At 37.8% G+C, this 18,875-nt stretch overlaps 1 long non-coding RNA gene across 3 annotated transcripts in view; it reads right to left on the reverse strand.

Moving 5' to 3' along the window:
* The window catches only part of LOC134737132 (uncharacterized), a 306,918-nt gene that overhangs the window by 43,069 nt on the left and 244,974 nt on the right, over positions 1 to 18,875 (reverse strand). For 2 of the 3 annotated variants that reach the window (XR_010121729.1, XR_010121732.1), the window contains one exon: positions 13,282 to 13,433. The exons of the other annotated variant lie outside the window; for it this stretch is intronic. This is a non-coding gene — a long non-coding RNA (uncharacterized lncRNA). Of the gene's footprint in view, positions 1 to 13,281; positions 13,434 to 18,875 lie in introns of those variants that run through there. 3 annotated transcript variants of the gene reach the window in all.

An 18,875-nucleotide genomic window follows, 5' to 3' on the forward strand; every position in this document is an offset into this window, starting at 1 on the left:
ATTATGCATGTGTTATTAGTAGGAATTAGGTCATCAAAGTCAGAATTTAAAATTTTTAATGGTTACATATATTTAGAAAAAACTTTGACAGATACCTTTGAGATGTATGAGCTTTGTAATCTACCTTGCTTAATGTAAACCCTACATTAAATTGCCCTACTTGTTTTTCCATGTTAGCCAATGAGAATATTTAAGGAATCAAATCAAATTCACTTTGGCTAATTCAATGGTCAGATTTTCAGAACCAAATCACAATAGCATAAATAACGGTGGTAGAATTTTGATTAGAGGCCAGGCAGTTTGCTTATCCCATTCTTTTAAGACCTGTCCTATATTGTTTGTATTTGTTGGGGTGTAGGAAGTTAATATGTAATAACAAATGACCCCCAAACTTAGAGGCTTTAAACCGTAAAAGCTCATTTCTCATTTACATCTACATGTTCACCATGGGCTGGTTGAGGCTTTGCCATCTGTTGACTTCGTAACTGGACCCGGGCTGATGGAGATTCTGTCAGGGATATTGCAAGGCTCCTAACGGAGGGGACATAGAATCATGGTGACTCATGAGCTGAATTGTAAACTTCTGCCGAGAAGTGACATCTCACTTTTTGTTCACGTTTCATTGTCTGAAGCAAGTCACATGGCTAAACCTGTTATCAGCAGAGTGGGGATGTATAATCCTCCCACTGAGGAACAATGAATATTTTGAATAAATAATATATATCATGTTGCTGCAAGCAAAGGGTTTTACCTCTCGTGTTTTTGGTTTTGCCCAGTTGGGCCTGGTACAATGTTTACTACCTAGACTGTTTGACTCTCTAGCATATACAATTACAGATTGTCTAGTTTTGACTCTGGTACAAATAGATGACATTTCTCTCCCCCCATATCTTCTAGGATGCCTATTTTTTGAGAGGATAAAATTAGAGATAAAAACCTTTCAGGGTAGCCTGTTTTTTTGCACTCTTTTCTAAACTGCTTTATAAAGGATAAATAGACATATTTATCCTTTATAAAGACATATATGTGTGTATACACACATATATACACATACATACACATATGTATGTATATATGCGTGTATACATACACACATACACACACATGTGTGTGTATATATACACATACATATATATACACACATATATGTGTATACACACATATATATGTGTATATATACATGTATTTTTTTGTGTGTATACACACATATATTAGGTTGGTGCAAAAGTAATTGTCACTTTTGCCACTGAAAGTAATGGCAAAAACCGCAATTACTTTTGCACCAATCTAACAAGCGTGTGTGTATGTGTATGTACATATATATATGTACATATATGACCTTGGAAGGGATCTGAGGTATGGTAGAGGTTTACCTCTTAGAATTGTTTTGAGGATTAAATGAGATGATTTTTAAGCAGCCTTTAGCAGTTTGTCTGGCACATGGTAAGTGCTCAATAAATATTATTAGTATTATTTCAAGCATAATATATTTTGATATCTTTAGAGCTCAACTGATACTTGAACGGTCATTTAAAGAAATGATTTACTTTAAAAAACTCTTGAAAAACTATCCTATTAGATCAATTTATATTTTATTATAACAATGCATATAGACACATGTACAAACACACACACAACTAAAAAGGATATATGTGAGAGACATATGTATTTATTTAGTCACAAAAAAAGCAAAATAAATGTGCCAAATCATTTGAAGACCCTTTGCAATAAATCTGCACCCTCTAATCCACCATTATCTTTCAAAATTTCATGGTTACTTTGTTGGCGTACATAGACAGATGTTTCCACTCCTTCAATAGGACACTAATTCTAACTCTGGCCTCCCATTAACTGCTAAACATCTCATGAGACATTATTCTGCAGGTTTAGCTGACTTTATTGGTTAACATCAAGAAAATCACTTAAATGTTAATAATTTGAAATGGAATTGAACTCTCTTGAACTAAATTTTTTATTAAAGCACACATGGTTTTCAAATTGAAGGAACAAAATATTAGATAAAATATGTTTTAAATTTAATGAACTCAAGACTGTTAGCAGCAATCATTTGAATCACAATGAAATCAACATGTGTGGCAAAGATTTGTCTACTCTGATAACCAGCAATGCATTTGTGCACCAATTTTTACTTTAAATTTTATAGAACTGTAACAAAAGAGAACTTCAGCTCAGTTCTTGAAATCATGGACAAAAAATTAGTGAATCATATCATTCAATACCATAAGTACAGCTGAGTTGACTTTTATCCAAAGTCATTATATATTATCATTTTAGTATTGTCCCCTGCATTTTCTTTGCCTTCTCCTCTAAAGAAATATTTTCCTTATGGTAGAAATCCAATTATTTTTTCCCTTGTAATTGACATTTTCTGTTTTCATGAGGCCAAAGCCGAGCAAATAAGATAGAAATGGAGAGGGCTGAGCAAGAAATATTTGCAGAACAGAATTATATGGGAGCTCCGTCCTTGTATGTAGGGGGCACAGGTATGAATGCATGTGCTAGAATAGGTTTTCCTCACTGAAAGAAGTCTTATCACAGAATTACTATGTAAATTAATATTTTGGAAAATGAAATAATTCCTTCCCACTGATTTGTAACTATAGAGATATTTAATTCTTTTCTGATCAACCTTTAACATTGTGACCACATTTTCCAACTTTGAAATTATCAATCTTGAATGTGTCCATAAGAATTGGGAAGTACAGTATAGAACCTTGAGATCAATCAGTGCTTTTGTAAAGTGAAATATACTAATTTAATGGTAGTAATAACTCTCAGTTGCTCTCATAAAATAAGTAGATCTTTTAATGTTTTGTCATATGCTGTTTTTCTTGGAAGTGAATGTATAATGAAAAACCTGTTCATAATATGAATGATTACCCTATAATTTATCTCCTTTGGGGGTGTAGACCAATTGCAAGTTAAATATCAGGAAATGCAGGATGGATGAACACTTCTCTGGGATTGAGAATCGGCTGAGTCCAAGGAATTTTGCCAGAATAGTATGGCTGATGATGTTGGTGGGACACATGGCTCCATAAAAGTCCCACGAATCTTGTGTAAAGGAAGACTTTCACCTTTCATGCCCTGGTTCCCATGGCGACTGGTATATTATTAGTTTTTGGCATAATAGTGGCATTGTGGCATATCATGTTAAATTACAGCTAGGGACTCAGCTGCAAATGCTTTTGCTTCCTGATTTATGGGAGATAGCATGATTGAGAGAAAAGAATTTGTAAGCAGCAATTAGAGGAGCAGAGGTAAAGAAGTGCACTGAGATATATATATATTTTTTTTTTCAGAGAAATGCAGCTAATGGAGCATGTCAATGAAAATGGTTTTCCATTTTTAGGCTGGCTGGTACGTCCCCTGTTTAATCAAATAAGACTGAAGTGTGCCTTTTACTTTCTATACAGTCTGACAAAGGTAATTTAGAATGGAACTTTTCGATGTATGTAGGCTGCTGCTGCCAGGATTTATGTCTTCATGAACGAAATACAATTGCAGATGCCTTCTCAAGCTGATTGATAGGCAATAAAAAACTGAAACAAGAGCTCAATCTCCAAGAAACAAGAAAAAGTTGTGTGTGTTAAATGGGGCAGAGAGATATCTGCTATCCTCTTGTGATATTTGTGTCTATTTTAGTGCCTATGTAGATTTGTGCTGTGGCACATGAAACCAGGTATATATTACCAGTGTAACGAACTGCATATGCCATAGCACTCAGAGCCAACCTAAAATTTCTGACTGATTAGAATTGTCTGCATTTGTAAATCACTGAGGCTAGACCTGGAAAAAAAAAAAGGATTTGGTTCTTCTGGGGCCCCTGGTGCACATCGTGCTTAATAGAAGAATTTTGATTCAGATCCTTGTTTGATGCTGAAATTATTCTTTTTTCTCCCCATATAAAATCTCCTGAAAATTGAAGGCAAATTCTATAAGGGGCACAATATAGGTCATTGTTTATTTTGCAGCACATTCCTTCTTCCCTCCCTTCTTCCATTCTTAAAAATATTTTTTGCATCTTTGCTTATCTTTGCTTACCCTACAAGGATATTGCTATCTGCTGTGAAGATAGACAAAACTGAATAATTTTGACACGATGCATCTGGACAATAGTGGATAATGTTTATTATAGAGGATTAGGTCTGTGTAAGGTATCTGGAGACATAGAGTCAGTAACTCTGTTAGGATTGGGGATGAGTGAAGGAAGACTTCTCCTAAGAGCACAAGCAGAAAGAAAATTTCAGGCATGGAGAATAGACGGTGACTCAAAGACATGAAAGAGTAAGGTATTTCCAGCTGATTAGCTCTGGTCAAGACTCTGGTCCCAGTTACTTGCGAGGCTGAGGTGGGAGGATCACTTGAGCCTGGGAAGTTCAGGATGCAATGAGTCTTGACTGTGCTGTACAGTGCAGCCTGGGTAACAGAGCAAGACCTTGTTTCAAAAAAACAAAAACAAAAATCTTCCACATAGGTGACTATAAATCGAAAAAAGAATAGCAAGCAAGCAATAAACCTTAAAATGTATAAAATGTACCTAAAACTATATAACCAAGGGGATACAAAATGTTTATAAATAAATAGTAGTGATAAGATAACAAGGAATGCATGTTTTAAGTGCTAAATACAAATTGTTGAAACAGAAGGGACATTCAGAAAGGAAAAACTGCAGTTACTAAATGTTCACCAAAACTTAGGAGGGAGGCTCATTCTACAGGGTTCATCACTAAGAGGGAGAATAGAGAAAGAAAAGTCTCTCAGTGGCCTTCTTAGGGAAGAAAAAAACACCACCACCACCACCACCGTGGGGAAATAGCACATCTCAGTCAGGAAAATAGTTGTTATTTTGGTTTTATATAAAAAGAGATAGATGTAAGAAGTTGGAAAAGAGAACGTAAATACTCATAGAATGGAAAGCTACAGAATTTCATATTGTCCAAGGAAAAGAAGGAATAAATAGCAAAACATCAAAAGCATGCAAAAAAATAGTGTAAGCAATATTAAAGAAGCAACAACAAAGTAAAAGTAGTAAACAGTAAGATATAAGGAATAAAACAAAGTAAATAAAAGTTACGTTAAATATGACTTCGCCAAACTCTCTTATTGAAAAATTGAAACTGGGAGACTTAAAAAAAAAAAAACCACCCAGATTATAGTCAGTAATGAAACACTGAAAGTTATGAAGAAAGTTTAAAAAGAGAAGCCAGACAAAGGCAAACAAAGAGACAGAACGGCAATATTATTAGATGGGGTAGAATTTAAGATTAAATGCATCAAATATTTATATGTGACCAAAGAATGAGTTAGATCTGTCAACTCTCTTGAGAAAAAAGAGATTTCTATGTGCGAAATGATAGATGTAGAGAAAATAATGTGAAAATAATTTTTGTAAAACAATCTTCCATCCGTAGGTACATGTAAATGTGCATGTGTAAATTCTATGAGCAAAAGGAAAACGTGGAAGACTGCAGACTGGTGTTTAGTATTGGCTACCTAGAAGGGACTGGGGAAGCTTGTACAGGATCAGGTGCAGGTGAGGCTGGAGGAAGAAAAATGAGGTTTCAATAACAGCTGACTTGTGGCAAATGCATTGATAAACCCCCCATTAGCTCCTTCCTAAAGACTTAGGATACAGGCCCTGGATTCAGGAGACATTGGAGAATGACATCAAAGCTCAGGGCGAGTCCCATAGAAAAGGTTCTAGAACTGACTCACAGCTGCCTGCTTAGCCACACTACTTAGGAGAATACATTCCTCTTTATTTTGTTGTATATAAGTATACAAAGAAAACTGCAAATAGCATTAAAAAAATTAAAGTGTAAAAACAGATGCTTGATTCCAATAACAATTGGTTGGGTTGTCTCAAGGCCTAGAAAATTTTCAAAATGTTCTGGATGAATACGTGTTAAGGAGTGTTATTAAGTCAATTTTCCAGAATCCTGGTATCACAGGGCTAATGTAAGACCCAAGGGTCAAGTGTAGAGAGAACAGCAGTACGCACTGAACACTTGGGATCTGTGCTTCACTGACATTTCCCACCTGCAGATAAGTTTTGAACAGATACATATACAGATTTTCCTGTTGTTTCCCCAGCCCCAGGTAATTGCTTAGAATATCCTGCGAAGGTCTGGAGTCACTTGTATTTGGGTGATCGTAAGTAAGAAACAATATAGCATATAAAATCTTGGTAATTTAGAATTTTCTCTATTTCAAGTTCCAGTAATTATGACCATGACTTACATAAATATCGAAGGACAGACAAGCTTTCTAACCAGGACATAGGAAATTACCTGGTATGAAAAAGCAAATTAACTTTGTGATATATTTAGATCAATTTAGAAGTGAGATGGATTTTTTTCTTTCTACAGCTAGAGAAGGCAGCCAGCCAGAAAGCCCCCTGCTTAACAGAGAATCCACAAAAAGGATGAGTTCATTTATAGAGGGCTAGATTGATTAGAAGGGTGATGCTGGTAAGCACACTTATAAATTAAGTGTGTAACTTTAGCTTCTGATAACAAACATTTTTTTATTTACATGGGTGAGTGTGGCTTTCTATAACAAACGTTTCATAAGGTTTGTGGTTATTAAAAGCTTTATGGTTAAAAGTGACATTCCTCTGTGATTAAACCAAAAGGTTAGTTAAGCAGTTGAATATTAAGGCGAGGAGCTTTGATCGTGCTAATAAGAAACAGAGCATGTAGATTTCAACTTAAATAAGACAATTGTTCCTTATGGCTAACCTCTGTATCACAGGCCACATTGCTCTCTGTCATCCTTTAGGCTCTACCAGGAGAAGCAGTGGCAAGGTATTGAAGATTGGAGGAGAGTGAGTTTTTGAGTATTTATCCCCCCAGCTTCCTCCCTGACCTACTGCCATAGGTTGGCTGCTTTTTGTCTCTGGAAGTCACAGACTTCTGTCCGGCAGCCTCTTTGCATACAACTCTCTTTGGATTCCAGTAACCTCCCCTTTCCTGTGCACCTTTTGGCTTGTGAATGGTAATGGCCCCGCTATAGACCTTGGCTACTGCACTCTGCTCTAAGCTGTACATAGCAATTCATTATTGAGCTCTCATCAATGCCTAGTTTATGCCTAATGGTTACTGTTAGGCCCCTGACTGATGCCATGTGCTGTAATCTAGATGTTATTCACAAGTACAATTTTAACACAGGACTTTTTAACTTGTGTCAACAAGATAGTTCTCAAAACAATTCTCATCAAATACAATTGTACCTTACATTTTCACAATCCAGGTCAACCAAAGAATTAAAGTTTACTCATCCTGATTTCCAGAGTTATAGCTTGATTTGTTTGTGGATAATCAGGGGCCATTTAATTATGATGTGGACATTATAACCTACAGTGTATTATTACTGTGAATACTCCCAGGTTTACTACTTTATCTCTTTAGACTGTGGAATGAACATGTTGACATTTTCTGGCAATGATATGTGTTTAACAGAATCTTGGGAAGGTCTAAGTGACAGTAATTTATTACTTTGTCCTTGTTCGTGAGCCTGTCAGGCTCAGTGGAGCTTCTTGGAGTGCATAGAGAATGCATGTGTATCCACTCTAAAGGGAAGACATAGTCACGTCTGTGCGTTGTGGGTGATGATGCAGAGTGACTCTGTTCATTCATTTATTTATTCAATTAAGAATTTGTGAACATATGGAGGCTTGCATCCATAGATAGTGAACTGGAGATTTTTTCTAGCTCCAGACCCTTCAATGTAGCTGATGACAGCAATGTGTTTCTCAAACTGAGAAAATCCTGAAGAGCTTGATGGACGATAACCAGCCACTAATGGGTGAGTTACCTGACAGCCCAACAGGCAAATTGATGAAGAATTTTTGCAAATCCTAACCTCTGAAAAGTTGGTCTGGGAATAGGAAAAACTCCTGCCAGTAAATACAACACACGGACTGAACTGTGATTGGGATGCGGCTTCTTCTTGACATGAAACAGATGGAAGCTTTTGGATATGATTTTTGACCACCTAATTAGTGGTGAATGGTTCATTGCTGGGATCTTCTTCCAGAGGGCTTGCTCAGAGATAGGAGAAGGAAGGAAGGAATTGGAAGTTGTATTGGTCTGTTCTCATACTACTATAAAGAACTGGGTGAGACTAGGTAATTTACAAAGAAAGGAGGTTTAATTGACTCACAATTCCACAGGCTGTACAGAAAGCATGGTTGGGAGGCCTCAGGAAGCTTACAATCATGGCAGAAGGGTGAAGGGAAAGCAAGCACCTTCTTCACATTCGGAGCAGGAGAGAGAACCATGAGGAACAACCAGATCTCATGAGAACTCACTATCATGAGAAACAGCAAGGGGAAAATCCTCCCTCATAATCCAATCACCTCCCAGCAGGTTTCTCCCTCAACATTGGGAATTACATTTTGGCATGAGATTTGGGTGGAGACAGAGCCAAATCATACTGGAAGTGTCCCAGCCAGAGGCCCACCTCTGTTCAGACGCATTCTTTGAGTATGATGGTGTAATAAAAAGGAGAAATTTGGAGCCCCAAGACAATTTTCCCCCAGATAAAAAAAGAAATGAGGGCTATTTTGGAAGACAGTGTGGCGGTTTCTTAACATAGTCTTACCATATAATCCAGCAATCACACTCCTTGGTACTTATAAGTTAAAACTCATGTCTACCCAAAACCCACACATGGATGTTTATAGCAGTTTTATTCATAATTGCCAAAACTTGAAAGCAACCAAAATGTCCTTCAGTAGGTGAATGGATAAATGTGGAACATCTGGACAATGGAATATTACTCAGCACTAAAAAGAAACTATCAGGCCATGAAGAGAAATAGAAGAACATTAAAAGAATGTTACTTGACATCTCACTTCAGGAGAAGCCAATCTGAAAAAGCAACATACTGTATGACTCCAACTATGAGATGTTCTGGAAAAGGCAAAACCCTAGAGACACGAAAACGATCAGTGGTTGGCAGGGGCTAGTGAGGATGAATAGGGAGATTTCTTTCTAGGGGATTTTTAGGGCAGTGAAATTATTCTCATACTATACTGGGGAGTACATGTCATTATACATTTATCTAAACGTATAGAATGTATAAGATCGAGAGTGAAACCTGATGTTAATGATAGACTTTGGATATAATGACATCAGGGTAGGTTCACTGACTGTAACAAATGTACTACTCTGGTGGAGATGTTGATAGTGAGGAATAGTGTGTGTGTGGAGGGGAGGGCAGGGGGCAGGTGAAGACAGGGGTATTTGGGGACTCTATACTTTCTGCTCAATTTTCCTGTGAACCTAAACTTTTATTAAAAAAAAAAAAAACCCAGATTTAAACATGAATTGAGTAGGTGAGGCAGTGTCTTTTGGAGTCTGTGGTCACACATAAAACGGTTCAAACAGCCTCTGTCTAAGCCCTGCAAGCCTTCCACACTGTGTATCACACTAATACAGCAGGTGTCAGACCGTAAAAGAGGAGAGGTCATTTAGCAGTCATGGGGCATACTCCTGTCTCCAACTTATTCTCCTGAAGCATTCTATGCCCATGAGAATCTAAGCTTACTGATGGTGGGAAGTTTAATAAACACTCTCAAGCTATTAAAATGTTTCTCTACGATTTCTAAAAACCATGCCCAAATAACTGCTTGACACACTTGGAGATGTTCTATTTCTAGAGAAAAAGGATCCATCATTCATTGGGTCTTTCAGAGAGAAAGAGAATAAGATAGAATTTGTATTCACACCAAAAACAAGATGAAATATTTCGTGCTGTGACTGTACATCTTTGGAATGCTGGGGCTTTGGGGCAATATTTTCTGAAGCCCTTAATCTTTCAGTAGCTGCCAATTGGCCAAGAAAGAAAAAAGCAGGAGGGCACATTTCTGCATATTACTATTCATAACAGTTTTGGATATTTTCCCCAGAGTAGTTGATGCTCCTTTGACACATAGTGAATAATTAATCATCATCTCATCCTTGCAGAGCAAAATGACAGGTTTTTTCGATTTCACAGATGGGGGAAATGTGATCACTAATGGAGAGGAGAGGAGACTGGCTTAGGACATGGGCCTGGGAGAAGCCCCAGAGGCTTTGTTTCATGGTCAAGTTGAACAGATTAGACTACTGGATGCTCACAGTGCTGCTGGCTGCTGCTTCCAAGAAAGATGGACATGCTTGTCTTGACATCCCACTTCAGGAATGGATGGATACACAGGGCAGCATAAATTTGGGACAAAAGTGTTCTAACATTGCTCGTGCTGTACATTCATTCGTCTCTTTGGGCAATTCAGCACATGTGTTTATCCCATTAACGGCTGGAGAAAAAGTCCTGATTACCTTCCAATTTACATGATTCATATTAGTGGGCTGGAGCAGTAATGGTGATGAATTCTTCTCTGCTTAGGTTCTGCATGTGTTTGGGGCCCTTGAAATCTGAGAATAGCCATACTATAAGTAGCTGAGCCTCTTTCTCTAGTACCTGCTCAGATAGAATTTGTTTCTAATTTAAACAAACCAATAAACAACATATTCCAAGCTGGAGAATTCTGAAGATGATGATTATGGCAAATTCTACTTCCAATTTTAGCTGTTTGTGGTGCTTTGCCTTGATTTTATGGATTTAAATTTGCTTTAGGTTAAGCAATACCTTTATAATACACACACACACTCACACTCATATGCATACACAATAACACAATGTCAGCAAGCCTGAGCTTCAGGACATTTTGTTCTAGTGTTTTATGTGGCTGCCATAAGAATGTTATGGGAACTGTGGGGAAATGTCAGCTTCCTACTGGGAGAGTAGCACTGGAGTAATTTTTTATGTCAAGTCTGTTTCCCTACTGCAAGCTGACATGGAGAAAGAATTGGACAAGTTCTTGATCTAATGCTCTTTGTCTCCTGTCTTGGTTACGTTTAGGCCAAGTACTTTTGGAGAAATGGTTGAGCTGAGCCTTCTGCTGAATTTTGATTCTAAGGTCCCAAAGAATTTTTTTTCCGTAGACAGAGTCTCACTCTGTTGCCCAGGCTGGAGTGCAGTGGTGCAATCTCGGCTCACTGCAACCTCCACCTCCCGGGTTCAAGTGTTTCTCCTGCCTCAGCCTCCAAAGTAGCTGAGACTACAGGTACATGCCACCACGCCTGGCCGATTTTTGTATTTTTAGTACAGATGGGGTTTCTTCATGTTGGCCAGGCTGGTCTCGAACTCTTGACCTCAAATGATCCACCTGCCTCAGTCTCACAAAGTGCTAGGATTATAGGCATGAGCCAGTGCACCTGGCCAGATCCCAAAGATTAGATTGTATAAATGGCAACAGCAGCAAGAGCCAGAGACACTGAAAAGTAGTGTAGAGTAGGAATTGAGAATGGCTTTGGATTGTGGAGTTTCATTATTAAAATCTCAGCTTTGACCTTTGCACAATTTTAGGCAAGCTTTAATTTTTTCCATAAACACTTAGGATAGTTTCTGCCCTATGATGCATATTCAATCTGTAGTGCAATGATATTGATGATTATATGGGCAACAGACTTACTTTCTGTTTAAATCAGAACCTGGCAATCATTTCCTGCCTCCTTTACAGAGTTACAGATTCTGAGATTAGGGCCAACTTTTAGAAAGTTCCATAGATGGTTGTGTAAGGAGTGGATAGAAAATTATCTTTCTGGTGTTGGGAGATTCTCTGACCTCACTCAGCTTGGTCTCTGAACATCTATCTCAGATAACATTAGGCCTTACTCCATGTAGCTAAACTCCTAGTCCCGACTCAGCCCTTACATGTTACTATACGATCCCTGCCTCACTGCCACAATGATTTCTCTGACCTGCCTCAGAACACTACACTTCAGGGAATAGAGAGAGTGCTGCTAGGAAGATAGTATTTGAAATGAAATGCTAGTTAGACTGAGGCAGGGCAGATCTGTGTAGATATTTAGCCGATGAGGTGTTAAACTAGGAGTGGTAGAATCATACAATGCATGATGAATCTTGCATAGGCAAAGTTGAAAAACAAACTGTTCTGATTCATCTGTACTTGTTGCTGAAATAGTTTTATCTTAACTCCCTATTTTTCTGTGTGTGTTAGGTCTGCAAGAGGGTACTGAACTAAAATCCTCAGATTGGAATTTGCTGTGCTAACTATATGCATTGTTTGGAGAACAGTGAACATTCAAAATTGTATTCACCTGTGGGCAGTCCCAGGTTCACAGAGGTGGCAGGATGGAGACTGAGCACAGGAGTAGACCATGGTCATTCATGGAGCATCCAAGCATAGTAGGACTAAACCCTTACAGCCAGGGAACACTGTGAGAGAGTGAAGACAATCTCGGAGACTTGGGAGCATGGTCAAGGAATTACACTCCTGGGAGAGATTTCTAGAAGTGGAACATGGAATCAGAAGTACAATGATGTGAATCTGGGTAAATTTCTATGATGTAGTCTCAGGAGGACAGGCAAAAGTGCCCTAGAATTAAATGAATGGGCATCAAAAAGTAATGAACAGGCTGCAAATCAGAAGAAAGCCTGGGGATGCCACTTTTTCTTTGAAAAAAAAAAAAAAAATGGTTTTTTGTTATTTTAAGTTCCGGGATACATAGGTAGAATGTATAGGTTTGTTACATAGGTGTACATGTGCCATGGTGGTTTGCTGCACCTGTCAACCCATCATCTAGGTTTTAAGCCCCAGATGCATTAGGTATTTGTTCTAATGCTCTCCCTCCTTTTGCCCCCCACCCCACGGCAGGAACTGGCGTGTGATGTTCCCCTCCCTGTGTCCATGTGTTCTCCTTGTTCAACTCCCACTTATGAATGAGAACATGGGGTGTTTGGTTTTCTGTTCCTGTGTTAGTTTGCTGAGAACGATGGGATGTTGCTTTTTCATGTTGGGGATAACCTAATGCTACAATCCCTTCAAGATAGAGCTTAAGTACTTCCTGTTTCAAGGAATTGTCAGTCAAGGAGATTAACAGATATAATTGTGGGGAATCTTGGAAAAAACAGAGCCCAAAGCAAAGAGGAGAGAGCTCTCACCACCACAGCATTTCCATCTTTGAATTTTTCTAAATGCAGTTTGCAAAGTATCATCACAGGGGAGTACCAACACCAGCTAGCATTTATTGATCACTTACTCTGTGCCAGGAATTAGACTAAATATTTTACACGTGTCATCTCTTTATTCTTTTCCAGCAGACTTCTTGGTAGATTTCTTTTATCATCTTTCTTTGGCCATTCAGGAGACGAAGTTTCAGAGAAGTTACTGTGTCTAGGTGACAGAGGTGCAAGTAGAGGCAATAGAATTCAGACCCAGATGTGTTAACTATTCTTTATCTACTGATTTTAGGTATTATTTATCGATCTGTGCTAAATCACAATAGTCCTTCCTGAAGTAATTTTCCACATTTCTTTCCATTGTACCGTCAGCCTACCTAGAAGGAAAATGAAGAGCTATAATACATTATATATCTCTATCTCACTGTCATCTATCTTGCTATCTTCCTTTGCCACTCTCTCTCTAATTTATATCTATATAGTGTTAAAAGAGCATCAGTTATTAAATCATATAAATACTGAGCTTATATTAAATTATATAAATCCTATTCTGTCTTAAACATTTAGTAAGATATTCTCCTTGGATTTAAGAAATGCGTGGTCCAGTTGGAACAATAAGACTAATGCCATAATAACATACTGAAGGCCATAGGTATCACATGCTATATAATCAGGCAAAAAACTAAGGTCTAAAAGTGGGGAAGGCCTCTTTGATATTAAGAATTATACTATAGGCGAGGGAGCAGTTCAGCTAGTTCATAGTATTTTGTTAAAAATCAGCTGATCTGGGAGCTCAAGACCACGGTGAAACCCCGTCTCTACTAAAAATACAAAAAATTAGCCGGGCATGGTGGCGGGCGCCTGTAGTCCCAGTTACTCGGAGAGGCTGAGGCGGGAGAATGACGTGAACCCGGGAGGTGGAGCTTGCAGTGAGCAGAGATCGTGCCACTGCACTCCAGCCTGGGTGACAGAGCGAGACTCCGTATCCAAAAAAAAAAAAAAAAAAAAAAAAAAAAAATCAGCTGATCTGGCTGGGCGTGGTGGCTCACACCTGTAATCCCAGCTCTTTGAGAGGCCAAGGCGGGTGGTTTACAAGGTCAAGAGTTTGAGACCAACCCGACCAATATGATAAAACCCCGTCTCTACTAAAAATACAAAAATTAGCCAGGCGTGGTGGTGTGTGTGTGTGTATATATATAGATGAATTAGCATTAATGACATTGAATTATTTTGAAAGGTATTTTCAGAAGCAGACCTGTGTGAAACTGATTGTTCTATTAACCATACGAATGTTTCTAATGCTAAATTAGGAATGGCTTTGTTTCATCTGAACAACTAACATGTTTTTACATTTGGGCCCTGTGAATCTTTAATGTGTTCAGGTTTCCTTCTCATGCTTCCTGTAAGAAGATTTAAAGTCAATTTTTTCCCTAAACTTTAGCAAAATTAAAAACTTTATATATATATATGTAAATATATATATATATATATGTTCTGGGAGCTAATCTCTCTTACTGACCTCCTCTTACTTGTCTTCTTATCATGATTTGTCCTTACTCCAACATGTCTTTTCAAAGGTAAATTTATACCACTACTTAGCGTATCATTTTGAAATGTTTTCTTGTCCTTTTTGGAACAAGACAGGTTATGAATAAACAATTGTATGAGGACTTGATCAATCTAAAATAACAACTATCATTGTATTGAGTGCGTATTCACTCATTTTTCACACTCACCATGAGAGCATGTCACCCATTTTATGGAAATTATGTAATATTCACAAAGATCCTTTGATGTAGGAAAGATTATCTCCATCTACAGATGATGTGGCCAGGTTAAAAACTAGCAATGGGCAGGAACAGACCTCAAACCCACATCTCTCTGACTCTAAAGCCTTCTCACAACTGAGAGCTTATGTAACTAGATGACCTAGAGGCATTTCCCCTCAGCCTCAGACCCCTTCCCAGTGGAGCTCTCTTGACAGTCACTGGTGATCAACCCTACTTGACTGGGAGAAGATTTTAAGTTCCATCTCTGGATCCCATGCTTGAACTAAAACATTTCTTTTTGTGGTATTAGGAGGTTACTTTCCCAGCTATTTTCTGTTTTGTACATCCCTTCCCCACCGCTCCCAAATACACGAAATAAAAATTGGTTGGGCACAGTGGCTCACGCCTGTAATCCCCAAAATTTGGGAGGCCAAGGTGAGGGTCACCCGAGGTCAGGAGTTCGAGACCAGCCTGGCCAACATGGCGAAACCCCGTTTCTACTAAAAATACAAAAATTATCCGGGCATGGTGACATGTACCTGTAATCTCAGCTACTCGAGGCTGAGGCACGAGAATTGCTTGAACCCAGGAGGTGGAGGTTGAGCTACAATTGCACCCCTGCACTTTAGCATGGGTGACAGAGCAATACTCCATCTCAAAAAAAAAAAAAAAGCATTAGCAGAATGTGGACTAAAATTTATATTTTAAGAAGGAATACACAGCTTTGTGCTTAGGATACTTGGACAAGTATCTTTGAGATCTCAGTTTGATTCTATAAAACTTTCCTTCACATTTATGAGTCTGGACTTTGGGACTGAGAGGAGTATTTCACTTGATATTCAGTCCTCCTGCCAAAGTGAAACTATGGTCGTCTTCCTGTTTTTAAATCAAACCTGTACAAATCACTCAACCATGCAAAATTTCTACCTGCATTAATAAACTGATGACCTAAAATCAGAGAGAAGGGAGGGGTGGTATATACTTTATTTGATCTGTTGGCTGGCTGATGAAGGCAGACGATTTTATGAGATTCAGATTCACATTTTGCTTTGAATCTACTCTTTTTTAAGTCCACAGAATGTTTTTCACTCTCGAATTTTCCACATAAGTAGCTTTGGGAGTTGTCTCTTCAATCCATTCTATGACAGGTCAACAGAGATGGAGGCCTTTGATAGACATAGGCTTTCTAAGCTGTACGTAGCTGTAATATTTATCTGTTGACATAGTCCAGGGAGAACTCAATTTATTTAGAATCAAGACATGAGTATTTGATTATGGCTCTTAATTCATTTGCTTCATGTAGGTAGTATTGTATTTTAGACCCAAGAATATGAGTGCTGAGTTGAAGCTAGTATGCAAATAGGTTATATTTGTATAGCAAATCCTGTCTCTTTTTGATGTCTGTAGGGATTGAATACTTTTAGAAGGTATATATTGCAGAATGCTAAGGAGTATCTTAGAATTGAACAGAGCAGTAGAAAATGAGTCTTGGGAAATAAAATAATATAGTTAAAATAATTCATCCAAAGTAAAGCAATTGTTCTATGCTCAGATCTTCAAAATTATAAAAGAAATTGTCTTCTTAGAAAATGGTTAGAAAATTTCAGAGAATTTTTGGTGATTTAGGAAAGGCATTTGTGGGAGTGTTAGTTTCTCTACATCTTTTCTGGCCCCAATCATTTGTTTAAATTTATAGTTTCCAAAGTACTTTGTTTTAAGGTAAAAACAAAATTTTGTCTGATATAGCCAAACAATTGAAGCAAAATTGGATTCTATAGTTAAATAATTCAAATACTTTCCTTAAATTCTCTTATCACCTAAACTAACATTGGAAAACAAACAACCTCTAACTACGTATTGTGTATGGTATAGAGTTCCTGGGATACAGCAAATATACAGTGTCAGATATTTTAGGACATTCATCAATTCATTAATTCAACAATTATTTACTGACTACCTGCTATACACCAGGCAGTGTTCTAGGTACTGGAGATTCAGCAGTGAAAAAAAAAAATGGACAAAAAAATTTCTGTTCTCTTGGAGCTTATATTCTGTTTTAGTCTGTTCTCACGCTGCTAATAAAGACATACCCGAGACTGGATAATTTATAAAGAAAAAGAGCTTTAATGGACTCACAGTTCCACATGGCTGGGCAGGCCTCATAATGATGGAAGGCAAAGGAGGAGCAAAAGCTCATATTACATGGCAGCAGGCAGGAGAGAGAGCATGTGCAGGGGAATGCCCCATTATAAAAACATTAGATCTTGTGACAGTTATTCACTATCATGAGAACAGCATGGGAAAACCCTCCACTACGATTCAATCACCTCCCACCGGGTTCCTTCCATGACATGTGGGGATTATGGGAGCTAAAATTCAAGATGAGATTTGGGTGGGGACACATCCAAACCATAGCATATTCTAATTAGGGAGGAAGACAATATATGCTATAAAACACATAGCTTGTTAGTGGTAAGCCCTAAAGAGAACAAGAAGAAAGCATTGGAGGAAGACAAAGTTTAGAGCCTGTGGCCAGAGAAGGCTTTGTTGAGAAGGCGGCATTTGAGGAGAGATGCTGGGAGGGAAGGAGTACTGTTGTGACAGTACCTCTGCATTGCAGTTTCTGTGCCTTTCTGTCCTTGGCTTCCTGTGAAATGGAAGGCAAGGAGGCCAGCATGGCTGGTGTAGAGCAAGGGAGAGGAAGATCAAGATGAGTTAGACAGTAACAGTTGCAGACAAGAGGTAGATACTGTAGAACTTTGCAAGTCATAGCAAGGACTTTGCCTGTTACTCTAACTCAGGGCTTCCCAACTGGAACACTATTGACATATTACTACTGGGTTGTCCTGGGGATTGCATGATGTTTTGTAGCATCTCTGGCCTCTGTGCATTAGATTACAGTAGCACTTCCCCAATGTGAAAATTTAAAAATGTCTCTAGACATTGCTAAATATCTCCTGGGGGACAAAACCACCCCCAGTTGGGAACCACTGCTCAAAGTGATATGAGAGGCCACTGAAAGGTTTTGAAGGGAAGGGTGCAGATCTGATTTAGAATTTAATAGGATCACTCTGGCTGCAATTTTGAGTGTAAATTGGAGAGAAAGAAATCATACAATATTTCTGTAATTCAATAGATCCTGATTTTTAAAAACTGGATATTGCCAATGAGAATTTTTTTGCATATTCAAGGATCTCTTCTCCTTGTATGACATCTCATTTGGTCAATAGTTAAAGGAAATTCATAGCAATCACAGTAAATCCAAATATGCCATCTCTCCTCCCACTACAAATTAGAAGCTTAAAATTTTCACAACTCATTATAAAAAGAAATCTCTCCACAGGTTACCAAGGTATCAGTAAATGACACTAGAAGACTTTGGATTTAATATAAGAACTTTAAAACCTTTCTATTGCAAAAATCCATAGATATAGTTAAATGAGACAGTTGACAAACATTATTTTGTATATATTTGTAACATAGAATATTTTTTGTATTTTTATTTTGTATTTTTGTTTATATTTTGTATATACAATTTTTATATATTTCTATGTGTTTGTAAGTATATACAAAGGATTAATATCAACATATAAATTTCCTCAGAGTTAAGAAAAGCAAGCTTCAATAGGAAGAAAGGACAAATTATATAAATAGAAAGTACATGAAATAAAAAATATGGATAAATGGTATAGGAAATAATTTGGAAAGCATGCTTAACACCACTAAGAATCAAATAAATTTAAGTTAAACAATAACATACATTTTTCATCTATGAGGCTAGCAAGGATAAAGAGTATCTTATTTGATATTTACAAGAAACAGATACTCAATTTACATTGCTAGGTAAAGAGTAAACTTTTAAAAATTATAAGCCATGGGTATTTTACTTCTAGGAATTTTTCATATGGAAATAATTAGACAAGTGCCCAAAGTTATAGGTATATGTTTTGTGTTTGCCACTGGAGAGTGGGATCAACCCCTCACCCAAAATAGTTTTGAATGTGCAGACTGATAAAGCCACACACACACAAAGATGGTATGGAAAGGCTT

The sequence above is a fragment of the Symphalangus syndactylus genome, chromosome 7 (assembly GCF_028878055.3).
Source record: "Symphalangus syndactylus isolate Jambi chromosome 7, NHGRI_mSymSyn1-v2.1_pri, whole genome shotgun sequence".
In the NCBI taxonomy this organism is placed as follows: Eukaryota; Metazoa; Chordata; class Mammalia; order Primates; family Hylobatidae; genus Symphalangus; species Symphalangus syndactylus.